This window comes from Bactrocera neohumeralis, chromosome 4, assembly GCF_024586455.1.
Source record: "Bactrocera neohumeralis isolate Rockhampton chromosome 4, APGP_CSIRO_Bneo_wtdbg2-racon-allhic-juicebox.fasta_v2, whole genome shotgun sequence".
Taxonomy (NCBI): Eukaryota; Metazoa; Arthropoda; class Insecta; order Diptera; family Tephritidae; genus Bactrocera; species Bactrocera neohumeralis.
The window spans coordinates 42,664,387-42,677,326 of NC_065921.1; positions in this window are offsets into that span (position 1 = coordinate 42,664,387).

The following is a 12,940-nucleotide window of genomic DNA, read 5'->3' on the forward strand; positions in this document are numbered from 1 at the left end:
AAAAATTATTTTGTATTCGTCATGAATGTTCTTATTTATAAAAAATCGGACTGTTTAGTTAATTTCAACACTAAAAAAAATCACGAAAATCAATGATTTTTCGGATCGTCACACTGAGACAATCCCTTAATAAACTCTTTTCAGGGAATACAAAAGAATGTCTGAAATAAAAACAACTATTCTCTAAATAGTAAAAGATAAGAAAGTGTTTTCCATTTTGAGTTGGCATCGAATAGTGGAAACTAGATTTTAGACTATCTTTTATTTTTGCCAAATGGAGCCGTTTTTCTACAATACTGCTACGTATCGGCTCTATTATCTATCATGGTAGCGCTTTGTAACTGTTTTGCCTTTCTCGTCGCTGTGGTAGAGTGTTAGTCAATGTATGTAAATCACACCATGAAACCATAAGATGATAACTCCATCACACTTCCAGCTATGGGACAGGTTGTGCTTCTTCGCAGCAGGTTGCTTGGATCCATGTTTCGTTGACGGTCACGAAACGTTGCAGAAACTCCTTCAATGCTGTGAAATTTGGTCTCGCGGACGATGAGACAAAGTATTTAACGGTCCTCAATTCTCTTCTCATAGTTTAATATTATATACATTTATGACTTTAGTTAGGGCTTAATTTCAAATGTAGATGTATATACATACATATGTATGCTCTCTCTACGGATATATAATCCTGCTTTAAGGCACCAATTTACGCGATTATATTTAAGTGAGTTAAACTTCTTGTAACGACAAGATATTGGTAATCATCCCATTGGTAATAATTTGATATATGTACATTTTAAATTCCCTCAAGTTTAGCATTTTCAGTCCATCTTTTAAATCAGCGTAAGCTGCTTATACCAATATAGCAGACTTAGCTTCACCCTGAGCGTTTAATATTTAAGGATCCTTTAAGTAGTTTCTCCACTCTAAGTCAAGTGTCTATATTTCGATTGGTCGTAATTAAGTTGGTTTTAAAAATTTCTTGTATACTATATTTATTATTTTTCAATTCTTTTAAAAAATATATAATAAGTTGTTTGCAGTGACACAGATAGCAGAAATAATGATTTCATTTTAGTTAAGGGGTTAGGTTAGTTTGAAATTTTCAAAAAATTCTAAAATCACCCAAAAATTGTTTGTTTTTTTTTCAAATCGCACACTTATTGGGGAATGTGAGTTGGGAATATTGACCCAACAGATCCTATTTTCTATCAATATGTGAATATACAACCTTTTTTATACACTGAAACGCATATTCAATAAAGCTTGATTTCAACTTCCCCTGAGACATTTACTTTTCTAAGTTTAGGTATTTTGGAGTCTCTACACTAGTATCTTTAATATTTTGAAATATTTGATAAATGCGAACATTTCCAACTCAGATATTATTCTTACCTTACAACTCCTGGCTGATATTCCATTTTAAAGTGATCGAAACATGCAGATAATGTAGATATATATATTTTTGATATACAAGGTGCGTTCCAAAGTAAACAAAACTTAAAAAAACAACACAGATGGCCGCCAGTATGCCGGTGCGAGCCTTTTGAATGGCTTCTATGTCTGTATAACGCTTTCCTTTCATGGGCAAATGTATTTTTCCGAAGAGGAAGAAGTCGCACAGTGACATATCAGGTGAATACGGAGAGTGGTTAATGGTTAAAATGTGATTTTGGTCAAATAAACCTATTTATTGGTGTCCTTCGAATGCTGGATTCTGAGCAATTTGGTCGTCAGTCAATTTGTGCGGAACAAACCGTGCACAAATGCTAGGTCAAAATGTGATAAATTGATGTTTTGGAGATGTTCAATTTTATTTCCATGAATTTCAATGATGATTTCGGCTGATTTTTGATGAATTCACGCACAGTTTCGATTCACGACCTCTTTGAAAACATTGAAACCACTCGTGCACTCTGCTACGGGATTGGCAATTATAGCCATAAACTTGTTTCATCAATTGAAACGTTTCGGTTAAAGTTTTACCAATTTTAAAACAAAATTTAATGTTGGCTCTTTGTTTGAAGCTCATTTTCGCACCGATAACACAAACATACTGACACTTAAAACGCAATAACTTCACTTCCAATCGATGAAATGTCATGAGATCACTGGATCATTGGACATTCGATAAATATAGCAGATTCTAAGCACCAGTCGACATATAGATGGCGCCACCAGCGGGATTCTAGATTCGAAAATCCGTGTTTACTTTGGAATGCACCTTGTATTGTGAGTTCAGTAAGACATTTTTCCTATATAAATGCGTAATTTAGTGCATATATATTACACACTAATTACAGAAGAGTCGCAACTCAAAAATGTTCAAAATATTTTTTTTTCAATATATATACTTATACTTAAATATATGTATGTACTTATAAACACGTAAATATTTGTACGTACAGAAATCGTGGGATCGCAAACTATTGCAAGTCATCATCATCGAAGCATCTTAAAAATTTTCACACAATATTGATACGGCGATAACAAATTGAGTGTATACTGTATATAAAGGGATTTTTAAGTTTTTTTTGTAGTACAGAAATATGTTTTGAACAGCATATACATATATGTACATATATATATTAATAACTTTGCATGGCTGTAGGTATTCCTATAATGCCTTTACACATACAGTCATATGTATGTGTAAGAAAGTTTTCATTTTATACGCCTTCGCAACCACAAAACAGTTATGAAACAATCTTTCTCGACATTTTAAGCCAACAACAATGGCAACTGAAAACAAATTAGAAAGCTTAATTTACAGCTACGCTTTTTGTGCTCGAAAATTATCGCCTTTCCACGAAAAGCCACCACAAAAAATCGAGAGATATATAATACATACACACATAAAGAGTATAAGCTTAGACGGCATATACACGCATATAGGCAGCTTTGAGTTCGACAAAAATTAATAACTACAGCCGCACGAAGTCAGTTTTCAATTAAGCCATGTTTGCTCAGGCGGCGGTCCAAGCCCGAAGACTCAAAACCGTCGTGCCGTGCGCAAAAGTAAATCAAAGTTGATTGCCCGTGTTCTGAATAAGCACCAAGTGGCATGCAACGCTTGATTACCAGCGCCATATAGCAACGACAGCAGCAACAACAACAACAACAGCAATAAAAGCAATAATTAACGTCAAAGTGGCAGCAGCAGCAAGATCATCGTTATAGTGGTATATATATACTTAACTGTATGTACATATGTATATAGGTACATATTTATATTATTTTTATTTACATCTATCATCAGCACCGCCATTAGCACTTACCCATAGATTTAAGCACCTTTATATATATTTACTCAGATCTCATATTATGAAGCCTGAGTATCCATTACTAACGCTCAACGCTGTTGATTTACAACACGGGATGCTGCAAGTGATAATATGGGCAAAAGGGGGGAAATTGTTTTACAAAGAAACCAAAAAGCATAACTCTAAAAAATATATGTATAAAATTAATGAAAAAGAACCGTCCGTAGAAAACTAATTTACTGCCTGCTTTGCTCGGCTCAAGTGAAATATTTCTATTTTATTTTATGTCGTTTTTTATTTTCAATTTTCTCCACCTTTTTTTTTGGTTGGCAGTGCAATCAGCGCCGCCACAGAAAAATCTCATCACAAGAAAATTAAAGTAATTTATCACAACACGCAGACGCGCTGCGCCCAATTGGTCATACAGCTTGATGGGTGCGCAAACACCTACCTTCTATATACATGCTATATACACACACGTATGTATATAAGGTATCTATGTATGTATAGACACGCATACATATTCCTGTACTAAAATCTTTCGAAAATTTCTTATTTCTATTTATTGGCTACAAAATTGAAATAAAAACGGAAAAAGAATGCCGCTATTAAGTATATAGGAGTATTTACAAACACACACACATATATACATACATAGTATATTATATGCCTAGCATGTCTATCTGCCGTTTCCATCTACCTGCGTGAAATAAATTGTTTACAAAGAAATGAAATTATTACATTTTTCACCTTTTGTTGCAGCACCGCACCGCCCAGCACGCCGCAGAGCGCTCCAACGCTTGTGTATGCCGTTGGTCAGTCAATCCGCCATTAGTTCTACCATTTGTTGTGTTGAAACCTAATAACATTTTAATAACGGAAACCCACAACGCTGTGATTGAGCTTATGGAATACAAGCACCTATATACATACGTACATACATAGATATATAAGCCACATAAATCAGCGCCAGCATATAGTTGTGAAGTTTGGAGATATCTACATCAGACCTACACCAATTATATATACATACTAGCTATTTATATGTGACCTGGTCTACGAAAAGGGGGCTAACGTGCGAAAACTAGTTTTCTGGGAAAAGCTGCTAAAAATAATCGTCAGTTTCTCGTTATCTCATTAATTGTTCTCCTGTTTTTTGACACCTAAGCCCCCTTTTCGTAGACCAGGTCACATATATCTGACCATTTGTGGTTTTAGAGAGATGTTCTCTTATTGCTTATGAAATTGGAAAAGATGGCACATATTTATTTGCATGCTCAGGAAATCCCGTTATACTAAGAATATTAATACATAAGTTTATATTTTGAAAAAAGTAAACATTAACGTCGGTTGCAATGGAGCTATATGTACATAATGCTGTTCACAAATATAAAAGATTTCAAACAGGATCTTCATTTTGATTGGTCACTTTGTATGGCAGCTATACGCTAAGATGCCCGATATCGGTGGCACCGACTAATAAGCAGTGAGAAAAGGATGTGTACAAAATTTCAGATCGATAACTTGTTCGCGCACATACAAACAAATGGGCACGGCTAAATCGACTCCGCTTGTCACCCTGATTATTTATATAAATATATATATATATATATACTACGTAGGTTTTCAACGTTCCTCTGGGTTCATGGAAAACTTAATATATCTTTCTCAGGACATAATACAATAAAAGTGAGGTTAAGTTGTGCTGTAAAGGGCTTAAACAGAGTGACTATGCATTGCCTACCATTGTTTTTATACTCTCGCAACAAAGTTGCTAAGGAGAGTATAATAGTTTTGTTCACATAACGGTTGTTTGTAAGTCCTAAAACTAAAAGAGTCAGATATAGGGTTATATATACCAAAGTGATCAGGGTGACGAGTAGAGTTGAAATCCGGATGTCTGTCTGTCCGTCCGTCCGTCTGTCCGTCCGTCCGTGCAAGCAGTAACTTGAGTAAAAATTGAGATATCAATGAAATGGTAACGTATTTCTTGGCTCTATGAGAAGGTTAAGTTCGAAGATGGGCAAAATCGGCCCACTGCCACGCCCACAAAATGGCGGAAACCGAAAACCTATAAAATGTCATAACTAAGCCATAAATAAAGATATTAAAGTGAAATTTGGCACAAAGGATCGCATTAGAATGGGGGATGTTTAGACGTAATTTTTTTGGAAAAGTGGGCGTGGCCCCGCCCCCTACTAAGTTTTTTGTACATATCTCGGAAACTATTATAGCTATGTCAACCAAACTCTACAGAGTCGTTTCCTTCAGGCATTTCCATATACAGTTCAAAAATGGAAGAAGTTGGATAATAACCACGCCCACTTCCCATACAAAGGTTATGTTGAAAATCACTAAAAGTGCGTTAACCGACTAACAAAAAATGTCAGAAACACTAAATTTTACGAAAAAAATGGCAGAAAGAAGCTGCACCCAAGCTTTTTTTAAAAATTGAAAATGGGCGTGGCGTCGCCCACTTATGGACCTAAAACCATATCTCAGGAACTCCTCGACCGATTTCAATGAAATTCGGTATATTATGTTTTCTTAACACCCTGATGACATGTACGAAATATGGGTGAAATCGGTTCACAACCACGCCTTCTTCCAATATAACGCTATTTTGAATTCCATCTGATGCCTTCTCTGTATAATATTTCCGTAGCATCTATGGTTCGAAATGATGGGCGAAATATATTCACAACCACGCCTACTTCCCATATACCACAATTTTGAAGTCCATCTGATTCGTTCACGTTAAAGTATATAAGTTCAACACGAGTGAAGAAAACGGACCAAAACTTTTCACAAATACTGTATTTCTGGTGTAGCATAGCCCGAATAAAAATCACCGAGGATCAGACCATTTTATTGAAAATATCGGTAAATATCTCAGATATTCTAAACATATTCATAGGAGATGTGTTCCTTCCAACAGTGTTCGTCTGTGCCAAAAATGGGCAAAATCAAGCCAATATTTCTTCTTGCCCCCACATACCTCTTATTTGATTTTCACAATTCTAGTGGACTTTGTGCCGAATATATTGGTCAAATTTTGAATTACCTTAATAAATTTGCATGGAAATATGTTCATACTTAAGTCAACGTGTTGGCCCCCATATACATATGTAATAACACGATTTCTGCCTTTACTTTTTACTTTACGCCGAATATGTATATTGCGTACTTCCTAAGATATCTTTAAAATATTATAAGAATACATATATGTGACCTGGAAAACGGAAAGGGGGCTTAGGTGTCAAAAAATTAATTTTCACTTTTTAGTTGGTTCGGATGGAAGATGAGATGCTTTTTCACGTGATAGAATCCAAAAAGTCATAACTTGTTTGAAAGTTAGCTCCTTTTTCGTGGACCAGGTCACATATTATACATTAAATTTTTTAGGCACATGTAAAATCCAACTATATTTGAAAGTCAGTAAGAAATACTAACGTAAATTAATAGTAGTCTAGTATCAAAGGCACGCAATTAGAAAACCTGCTTTTCAGATGGACCAAATTAGTATTAATTGTTTTAATTTGGCTTATGCCAAAAAATCGCGATTTACAAAGCTCCATAGATAGCTTATGGACGGTTTAGGTATTAAGACACAGATGTGTACATAGACCTAATAATTTACAATATTTAGCATATATATTTAATGGGAATTAGTATTTATTCTTTAAAATTGTTTTCAATGTATTTGGCTGCAAATCCCCTTACTCAAATGTTATTGAATAATTTTTAAAACAAAAATGGCTTACCTACCTGTGTCTATTCATAACAACTCAAACTTTCAACCTTGATATATGGTATACTTAAAAATTGTTTTCACAAATTTTCTACCTACATACATATAAGTTTAGCCTTCACGAGCGAACTTTTGCGGAAGATGAACTCCTTTGTTTCAGAAAGCATTAAAAAAAGCAATTTACGTAGGAGTTTTCCGTGTAAATACTTTCAAGGCTATTAAGCAAATTACTAATTTCTAAGAGATATATATATGTATGTACTATACGAGTATATGTATAATTTATATATTATTATGCTAGATGTTTATACTTTCAGTTACACTAAATAACTTGAGTAGTGAAGTCTACATTTTTAGCTGAAGTTTTAATTAATTAAGTGAAAATTTACCATAGTGGTGTTAGCATCATAAATCATATCAATATAATAAAATATAGAACGAATCTATATCATCATCCACTTGAAAAGAAGACTGAAAGAAGACCAGCAAGTTACCCTAAAAAGAGAACACAGGAGTCATTCGGAAGAAAAATCAGAAAGTATTTACACACTTGTTTTAATAGATTATGATTAAATTATTTATTTTTTTAATAGATTAAGATTAAATTATTTATTTTCTTTAGTAAGATTGAATTTTAAGAAATTATGCCTAGATTAAATAAAAGATCTGTTGTACAAAGTCGACTTGAAAATAGAAGACGTATGCAGATTCTTCGGGCTAACTCATTATATAGAGCTAGTGAGCAATCACATAATACTCAAAGCCAGGCTAATCGCAGATTAGATCCAGAAGTCCGCCTGTCAGAACAAAGTACCAATACAGTTCAACATAGGACAAGGCGACAAAATCAAGAGGTTCGGTCTGCTGAGCAAAGTATAAATACTGTTCAGCATAGGTCTCGGCGGGAAAATCCCGAAATAAGGTGAGCTGAACAAATCGTAGATACCAATCAGCATAGAACCCGGCGACAAAATCCTCAATTTCGCTCTGAAGAGCAAAGTAGGAATACCAGAGAACATAGGTCCCGCCGGGAGAACCCAAATCTTCGGTCTGCTGAGCAAAGTATAAATACTGTTCAGCATAGGTCTCGGCGGGAAAATCCCGAAATAAGGTTAGCTGAACAAATCGTAGATACCAATCAGCATAGAACCCCAAAATCCTCAATTTCGCTCTGAAGAGCAAAGTAGGAATACCCAAGAACATAGAATTCAGGGAACAAATTTTAAATCAGAGACGTCAACAACAAAATCTGGTCCGTATTCATAGAGAAAACTTAACAAATAGGCAAATTCAAAATGAAAGGCAGTCCCAACGAAATATATTAAACAGAGAAAATAATGTCTCTGATATTTTTGCAAATGGTGGCATTTCAAGAGATTTTCGAAGCATTTATTTTGAAAATATAAAGAAAGGTCCCACCGAAATATGTATTTGCTGTGGGGGATTATGGTTTCCACATCAAGTACGCAAGTTAAATTTCGGAACTATAGCTCAAGTTCACCCAGATGCTACATCTGTTTTCTTTTTTAAAGCAAAAGTTTCCTTCTGAAGATGGAAACTACAATTTTTGCTTAACTTGCAAAAATGGGATTGCCAAAAATAACATACCAAAAATATGTTTGTTAAATGGTCTAGACTTTCCGGATATACCAGATTGTTTAAAAAATTTAACCCCTATTGAAGAAAGGCTAATAATGCCTCGATTGCCTTTTATGACCATTCGTCCATTGGGATATCAAGGCCAAAGTTCGATTAAAGGTGCCGTTGTCAATATACCTATTTCTGTTAATAATGTTGTGACATCTCTACCGAGGACTTTTGATCAAACTCATGTGATACAAATTCACTTAAGAAGACGTATGGAATACAATCATGATTATATGACTGATACCATACGGCCTGCGAAGGTTATGGAAGCTTTGCGATTCTTAGTGAATACTCCTCTGTATCGTGAGCATAATATACACATAAATGAGAATTGGATTTCAGGCTTTAATAACCAAGAAGAAGTTCCCTTTGTTGCATCTGCTGAAGATGATAGATTGGTTCAATCTCTTTATGAGGAACAGACTTCCCATAATAATCACACAGACATTCCCATAGCACCCGTACCTGCAGAACTGAACCCAGGTAGTCAAGAGACTCTTTTAGACAATATTCCTATAGAAAACATGGAATATAACCGTTTAGTTATAGCGCCAGGGGAAGGGCAAAGGCCAATTGACATAGTTCAAGATAATAATTCGGAAGAATTGTCATTTGGAACAATATACGTTGGGCAAAAACGTACATGCTCTGAAACATATAGTAAGATAGTACGTTCCGAAATTCGCCGCTTTGACCGCAGAGCGTGTACCATTCCGAAGTTGTTCTACGACTATAAAAAATTAGAACTACTGCAAATTAAGAATAGTACATCCATTTGCCTCCGAAAGTTTTCAGGTCGTAACCGTGTTACGGCTCAAAATGTATTAAATGAAAACTTTGTTCAAAACTTGATTCAACATGATGACGGTTACAAAGTTTTGAAAGGTGTTAGATCCTCTCCTGCTCACTGGGAAGCTGAGAAAAAAAAAGCAATTGCAATGATTCGCCAATTTGGGCTTCCAACCTTTTTCATAACTCTATCGGCTGCTGAATCTCAGTGGGTTGAGCTGTTGGTTATTCTGTCGAAAACTGTTGATTCAAAAGATATTTCACAAGAAGAAGCCAACATTTTATCAACCCAAGATAGATATCGCTTAATCCGCTCAGATGCGGTTACTTGTGCTAGATATTTTGATTACCGCTACCGGCAAATCCTTAAACTTTTTAAAGATAATACCGGCATTTTTGGAACACATTTTGTAAAAAACTATTACTGGAGAGTAGAGTTTCAACAGAGAGGTTCCCCGCATATACATGGCATGTATTGGCTTAATAATGCTCCCAAGATCAACCTTCAAAGTCCTGAGACATTCTCCGAAGTCATTGATTTCATTGACACTTATGTTTCAACAGATAGTTCAGTAAGCCACTTGGAACATTATTTAGATTATCAAAAGCATAATCACAGTCGGTCGTGTACTAGAGAAATAAGAGGACAACAATTTTGTCGTTTTGGTATACCATATCCACCAATGCCTTGCACACAAATATTGCTTCCTTTTCCAGACACAACCCAAGATTTGGAAAGGCATAAGGAAAACTTTTCTAGAATTCAAAATGTTTTAAATTCAACTCTGACTACAGAAGATATATCGAATTTAGATAATTTTGAAAATTTCTTGAGCGATAATAGAATAAACATGTCTTTTGATGACTATTTGTTAGCTCTGAGATCAAGCTTATCAAAACCTAAAATTTTTCTGAAAAGAAAAATGCAAGATCGTTTTATAAATGCTTATAATCCTCTTATTTTGGAACTCCATAGGGCTAATATGGATATCCAATATATACTGGATGCATATGCTTGCTGTTCCTATATAATTAATTATATTAACAAATCGAACAGAGGAATTTCTAGGCTCTTAAATGAAGCTATATCAGAAGTAAATGCCGGAAATTATACAATAAAGCAAAAACTTCAACATATAGGTCATAAATTTATATCAGGCACGGAAATATCTGCACAAGAAGCTGTTTATTGCTGCATTGGGCTTCATCTTTCGGAAGCTAGTAATGGAGAAATATTTATAAATACCTCACGACCAGAGGAACGTGTGCGAATGGTAAAACCTAGGGCGGAACTTCAGAACCTTCCTTCAGATTCTACTGAAATATTTGTAGCTGGTATTTTAGACCGTTATGTGCAGCGGCCCGATCAGTTAGAAACTGTTTGCTTAGCAGATTTTGCATCTATGTTTAAATTTGTGAAATCCAATAGAATAGTGCAAGACAGTGATCATGAAGAAGAAGAGAGGGAAGATAATAACGTACCAGATATTGGGGTACCCATTGCACTTAGAGACGGCAGCGGTTTTGTTAAAAAACGTACCAAACCAATTATTATTCGGTACAGAAGGTTTAGTCCTGATGTGACCAAAGTTGAGTATTTCCGCGAAATGGTAATGCTTTTCTATCCATGGCGGAACGAACAGGAAGATCTTATTGAAAATGATAATGAGCTAACTTGTATAACTCACCGTATTTTAATTGAGGGAAATCGAAAAAAATATGATGTTTTTGATCAAAGAGAACTGGAAAGTGTCTTAGAAAGTCTTTATAATGAGACAGACTTAGAAGAAGCTGTACAAAATGAACTACCTGTTGTGGAAAATGAGTTTCGGGTGTTAGCACTTCCAGAAATAAGCCCTAATATTAATTTGCTGGATTTGCATGGCGAACATACAACAGATAATGGTACTGAATCTGATTGCAATATTAGGCTTATTAAACTACCCCCTTTAATTTCGGTTGAGGAATTATTTTCTCTAGTTCAAAGTTTAAATATTAAGCAAAGAACATACTTGACTCATTTGATGCATCAGATTAAAACAAGTCGACCATTTTATGAATTCATTGGGGGCGGAGCAGGTGTTGGAAAAAGTCGTTTGATATCTGCAATATATCAAGCTCTTAACCATCGCTTCAATTCTACACCTGGATCCATCCCAAGTTCTTTAAAAGTTCTCCTTTGTGCACCTACGGGTAAAGCAGCATTCGGGATAGGTGGACTGACACTTCACTCAATATTTTCTCTTCCTGTAAATCAGCTGAATAGAGAGTTGAGGCCCTTAAGCAGTGACATAGTTAACTCTTTGTATTCCAAACTTGCTGATTTAAAACTAATCATAATTGATGAAATATCAATGGTGGGCGCTCGAATGTTTAGCTATGTTGATGCTAGGCTTAAACAAATTTTTAAAACAAACAACCCATTTGGTGGCATACCGATTATAGTGTTTGGAGATTTGAAGCAACTCTCACCTGTTGGAGATAGGTGGATATTTTCTTCTAACTCTAATGATGCTTACAGCACTTTAGTTGGTTCTCCTTTGTGGGACTTATTCAAATATTTTGAATTAACAGAAATAATGAGACAAAGGGACGATCAAGCTTTTGCTATTGCGTTAAATCGTATGGCATCTGGCACTATGACAAATGATGATATATCATTAATTCAAACTCGGGTAGTTAATTCTGAAGAAGTCCCCGATGATGCGATCCATTTATTTTGGTCAAACGAAGAGACAAATAATTTCAATGCCCTTAAGCTCAGTCGAATTACAACTGAAGCTATTTCTTCAACTGCCAAAGACTCTGTAAGAGGAATGGGTATAGGTGATCAACAAGGGAATATTTTGGAAAGAGTTCAACTTTTCAAAACTTCTGAAACACAGGGACTTCCTTATCAGTTGACACTAAAAACCACTGCAAAATACATGATTACAGTGAATATAAACACATGTGATGGTTTAGTTAATGGGGCAACTGGAGAACTAATGCAAATTGATTATCCAGTAATTCTTTGGATTAAATTCTTGGAACCTTCTGTTGGTTTGATAGCACGATCAAAAAAGCCTCATCCTTTAGAAAGTTCTTGGACCCCAATTGAAAAAGTTATTAGATCTTTTCAATATAAAAGAAATGAGCAAATTATAATTGAAAGAAATCAGTTTCCAGTTGTTCCAGCTGAGGGAATAACCATTCACAAAAGTCAGGGTGCTACATATAATAAAGTTGTCGTTCATACTCGACCCAGAATGCCTAGAGCTTCGATATATGTCGCTTGCAGTCGAGCTACTACGGCAGTAGGTCTCTTTATTATCGGAAATTTTATTCCTCCTAATAAATTTTCTGAATCGGATCCAGTATTTAGGGAAATGATGGAATTGAGCACATCTAAAGCCCTGATTACAAGTTTCGATTTTATGATTTCTCGATCATCAGCACTTCAAATTTTATATCATAATGCTCAGAGTCTCCACGCTCACATTAACGATAT